Below are 5524 nucleotides of genomic sequence, written 5' to 3' on the forward strand. Positions count from 1 at the left end.
GAACGCGTGACTGACAACCACTTCCGTTCTACATGCAAACAAGCTTGAATGTGTATCTCTTGGGTTTCTAATCTAAGATTGAAACCTTCGTGGTATAGGCTAGAATTATTGGCGGCCATTCCTGAGATCCGGAATGTCTAAACCTTGTCTGTGGTATTCTGAGTAGGATCTGGGAAGGGATGACTGTGACGAGCTTCAAACTCGCGAATGTTGGGCGTGTGACAGACGCAAAAGGATCAATGGATCCTATTCCAACATGATCGAGAACCGACAGATGATTAGCCGTGCGGTGACATCGTGCGTAGAACATTTTCACTGAGAGGACGGGAAGTAGCCATTGACAATGGTGATGCCCAACATAAAGCTTGCCATGGAAATGAGTATGAATGATTGGATGAAGGCAATAGGAAAGCAGAAGTTTAGGGGGAATAAAGCATCTTCATACGCTTATCTGAAATTCCTACCAATGAATTACATAAGTATCTCTATCTTTATCTTATTTTATATTTTATTCATATTTTAATTATCAATCCTCCATAACCATTTGAATCTGCCTGACTGAGATTTACAAGATGACCATAGCTTGCTTCAAGCCGACAGTCTCCGTGGGATCGACCCTTACTCACGTAAGGTATTACTTGGATGACCCAGTGCACTTGCTGGTTAGTTGTGCGGAATTGTGACAAAGTCTGATTCAAGTTTGAGAGCTCCAAGTCTTTGGCACCATTGTTGATGATCACAATTTTGTGCACCAAGTTTTTGGCGCCGTTGCCGGGGATTGTTCGAGTTTGGACAACTGACGGTTCATTTTGTTGCTTAGATTAGGTACTTTTCTTTTTATTTTTCAGAATTTTTAAGAATGAATTCTAGAGTTTCAAGGTGATGTTCTTATCATCACAAAAGCTAATTGATTCTCATCAATTTAGCTGCTGAATGTAATGTCCTGCTGAAGCTTGGCTAGCCATGTCTAATCTTTTTAGACTGAAGCTTTAGACTAACATTGCATGATTCCTGGAATTCTTATTAAAAGTTTTGAATTTCTTTATTCTCTTTTCCATTTGATTTTTGAAAAATCACAAAAAAAATTTATAAAATCATAAAAATCAAAAATATTTTATGTATCTTAGTGTTAATTTTTAAGTTTGGTCTCTTGCATGCATTGTTTATTTGATCTTAATTGCATTTTTATTGTTTCTCATCATTAAAAATTCAAAAATATGTTCAAAATTGTGTCTTTTCAAGTCAATAATACAGATAATTGAAGATTCAAAATATTCAGCAGAGGAATTAAACAGAAAAAGCTGGGCGTTCAAAACGCCCAGTGAAGAAGGAAAACTGGCGTTTAAACGCTAGCCAGGGTATCTGGCTGGGCGTTTAACGCCCAAAAAGGTAGCATTTTGGGCGTTAAATGCCAGAATGGATACCATTCTGGGCGTTTAACGCCAGGAGGACACTAGAGGGAAGATTTTGTTTTTAATTCAAATTTTTTTCAAATCTTCATAATTTTTCAAAATCAAATCTTTTTCAAATCATATCTTTTCAATCATATCTCTTCAAAATCAATTTCTTTCCATTTTTTTATTTATTATTATTTTCGAAAATCCTTGCTACAATTAATGATTTACTTCAAAATTTTCAAGTTGTTACTTGCCTATTAAGAAAGGATCAAATTTTAAATTTTAAGAATCATATCTTTTAATTTCTTGTTAGTCAAGTAATCAACTTTAATTTTAAAACTTTCTTTTTTTTAAATTGATTTTCAATCATATCTTCTCAATCATATCTTTTCAATCACATCTTTTTCAAAATTAACTCTCAATCATATCTTTTTAATTTCTAATTTCAAAATCTTTTTCAAAAATTACTTAATTTCTTTCCCAATATTAATTTTCGAAAATCTCAATCGAATTTCAAATTTCTTTTTATTATTTCAAAATCTTTTTAATTTATTTTCAAAAATTCTTCCCCTCTTCTCACATCCTTCTATTTAAGGGACTAACACTCCTCCTCAAGGTACAATTCGAACTCTATCCCTCTTGATAAGTTCGAATTCTCTTCTATCTACCTCCTCCTTCTATTCTTCTTTTCCTCTGACACCTCAAGGAATCTCTATACTGTGACATAGAGGATTCCCTACTTTCTTGTTCTCTTCTCTTTCATATGAGCAGGAGCAAAGATAAAGGCATACTTGTTCAAGCTGATCCTAAACCTGAAAGGACCTTGAAGAGAAAGCTAAGAGAAGCTAAAGCACAATTCTCTCTAGAGGACCTAACAGATCTTTTCAAACAAGAAGAAGCCATGGCAGCCGAAAACAACAACAATGCCAACAATGCAAGGAAGGTACTTGGTGACTTTACTGCACCTACTCCCGACTTCTATGGGAGAAGCATCTCAATCCCTGCCATTGGAGCAAACAACTTTGAGCTTAAGCCTCAATTAGTTTCTCTAATGCAACAGAATTGCAAGTTTCATGGACTTCCATTGGAAGATCCTCATTAGTTCTTAGCTGAATTCTTGCAAATCTATGACACTGTCAAGACCAATGGGGTTGACCCTGACGTCTACAGACTTATGCTCTTCCCTTTTGCTGTAAGAGACAGAGCTAGGACATGGTTGAACTCACAACCTAAAGAAAGCCTGAACTCTTGGGAAAAGCTAGTCAATGCCTTCTTGGCAAAGTTCTTTCCACCTCAAAAATTGAGTAAGCTTAGAGTGGAAGTCCAAACCTTCAGACAAAAGGAAGGTGAATCCCTCTATGAAGCTTGGGAAAGATACAAGCAATTGATCAGAAGGTGTCCTTCTAACATGCTTTCAGAATGGAGTATCATAGGTATATTCTATGATGGTCTGTCTGAACTATCCAAGATGTCATTGGATAGCTCTGCTGGAGGATCTCTTCATCTGAAGAAGACGCCTACAGAAGCTCAGGAACTCATTGAAATGGTTGCAAATAACCAATTCATGTACACTTCTGAAAGGAATCCTGTGAATAGTGGGATAACTCAGAAGAAAGGAGTTCTTGAGATTGATACTTTGAATGCCATATTGGCTCAGAATGAGATATTAACTCAACAAGTCAATATGATTTCTCAGAGTCTGTCTAGAATGCAAGCAGCAACAGGCAGTACTAAGGAAGCTTCCTCTGAAGAAGAAGCTTATGATCCTGAGAACCCAGCAATGGAAGAGGTGAATTACATGGGAGAACCCTATGGAAACACCTATAATCCTTCATAGAGAAATCATCCAAATCTCTAATAGAAGGATCAACAGAGACCTCAACAAGGTTTCAACAACAATAATGGTGGAAGAAACAGGTTTAGCAATAGCAAGCCTTTTCCATCATCTTCTCAGCAACAGATAGAAAATTCTAAGCAAAGCCACTCTGACTTAGAAACCATTGTCTCTGATCTAATCAAAACCACTCAAAGTTTCATGACTAAAATAAGGTCCTCCATTAGAAATTTGGAGGCATAAGTGGGTCAGCTGAGTAAGAAAATTACTGAACTCCATCCTAGTACTCTCCCAAGCAATATAGAAGAGAATCCAAAAAGAGAGTGCAAGGCCATAACCACAACCCACATGGACGAACCTGGAGAGGAGGAAGAGGTAGTGATCTCCACTGAGGAAGACCTCAATGGACGTCCACCGGCCTCCATGGAGTTCCTTGAGGAGGAACCATGGGAATCTAAGGCTCACACAGAGACCATAGAGATTTCATTGAATTTACTTCTGCCATTCATGAGCTTTGATGAGTGTTCTTCCTCTGAAGAGGATGAAGATATTACTGAAGAGCAAGTTGCTAAGTACCTTGGAGCAATCATGAAGCTAAATGCCAGGTTATTTGGTAATGAGACTTGGGAGGATGAACCTCCATTGCTCATCAAAGAACTGGATGACTTGACTAGGCAGAAATTACCTATGAAGAGACAAAACCCTGGAAAATTCTCAATCCCTTGTACCATAGGCACCATGACCTTTGAGAAGGATCTGTGTGACCTAGGGTCAAGTATAAACCTCATGCCTCTCTCTGTAATGGAGAAGCTAGGGATCCTTGAGGTACAAGCTGCAAGAATCTCACTAGAGATGGCAGGCAATTCAAGGAAACAGGCTTATGGACTTGTAGAGGATGTCTTGGTAAAGGTTGAAGGCCACTACATCCCTGCTGACTTCATAATCCTAGAGACTGGGAAGTGTATGGATGAATTCATCATCCTTGGTAGAACCTTCCTAGACACAGCAAAAGCTGTGATTGATGTTGACAGAGGAGAATTGATCATTCAAGTGAATGAAGACTCCCTTGTGTTTAAAGCTCAAGGATATCCCTCTGTAACCATGGAGAGGAAGCATGAAGAGCTTCTCTCAATACAAAGTCAAACAGAGCCCCCACAGTCAAAGTCTAAGTTTGGTGTTGGGAGGCCACAACCAAACTTTAAGTTTGGTGTTGAACCCCCACATTCAAACTCTAAAGTTTGGTGTTGGGAGGTTCCAACATTGCTCTGAACATCTGTGAGGCTCCATGAGAGCCCACTGTCAAGCTATTGACATTAAAGAAGTGCTTGTTGGGAGGCAACCCAATCTTTAATTATCTATGTTAAATTTCTATTTTCTTTTGTTATTTTATGTTTTCTGTAGGTTGATGATCAGGTGAAGTCACAAAAACAATTGAAAAAGCAAAAACAGAAGGAAAAAAGTGTTAAAAATAGAACACCATGGAGGAGAAGCTGACTGGCGTTTAACGCCAGGAATGGGCAAGAAGCTGGCATTAAATGCCAGAAATGGGCAGCAGCCTGGCGTTTAACGCCGGGATTGCCTGGAAGGGGCGTTTTGCACGCCACTTGGTGCAGGGATGAGATATCCTTGACACCTCAGGATCTGTGGACCCCACAGGATCCCCACCTACCCCACCCCTCTCTCTCTTCTTCACCCATTTACCAATCACCTCAATACCTCTTCCCCAAAAACCCCTCACCTATTAAATCCCACCATTCTCTTTACCACTCACATCCATCCTTCATAAAACCCCACCTACCTCACCATTCAAATTCAAACCACTTTCTCACCCAAACCCACCCATAATGGCCGAACCATACCCCCCTCTCCACTCCTATATAAACCCATCTTCACTACTTTATTTTCACACAACATACACACTACTTCTCCCCCTTGGCCGAAACACTAAGCCCCCTCCATCTCCTATATTTCTTCTACTTCTACTCTCTTCTTTCTTCTTTTGCTCGAGGACGAGCAAACCTTCTAATTTTGGTGTGGTAAAAGCGTTGCTTTTTGTTTTTCCATAACCATTTATGGCACCAAAGGCCGGAGAAATGATATGTGGTCAGGAGGACATTTTCGTCATCTTAGAGCTAAGGGACGGAATGATAATCTTGTCATATTCAAGGATCTGAATTCTAGAAGAATTGTGCCATGACAGTCTTGGACATCTAGAAGACCAAGAGTCCGCCTCAAAAATAGTGGAATTTATTAGCCAAAAAAAAAGAGACACAGCGGAAATATAAAAGATAAA

The 5524-nt window shown here is 39.0% G+C and overlaps 1 non-coding gene across 1 annotated transcript; it reads right to left on the reverse strand.

The window, feature by feature from the left end:
- Nucleotides 1-2703: 2703 nt before the first annotated feature.
- Nucleotides 2704-2811, reverse strand: LOC112768059 (small nucleolar RNA R71). The gene has a single exon (XR_003185499.1). It is a non-coding gene; the product is annotated as a small nucleolar RNA R71 (small nucleolar RNA).
- Between the last annotated feature and the right edge of the window lie 2713 nt (nt 2812-5524).

The sequence above is a fragment of the Arachis hypogaea genome, chromosome 17, assembly GCF_003086295.3.
Source record: "Arachis hypogaea cultivar Tifrunner chromosome 17, arahy.Tifrunner.gnm2.J5K5, whole genome shotgun sequence".
Lineage (NCBI taxonomy): Eukaryota > Viridiplantae > Streptophyta > Magnoliopsida > Fabales > Fabaceae > Arachis > Arachis hypogaea.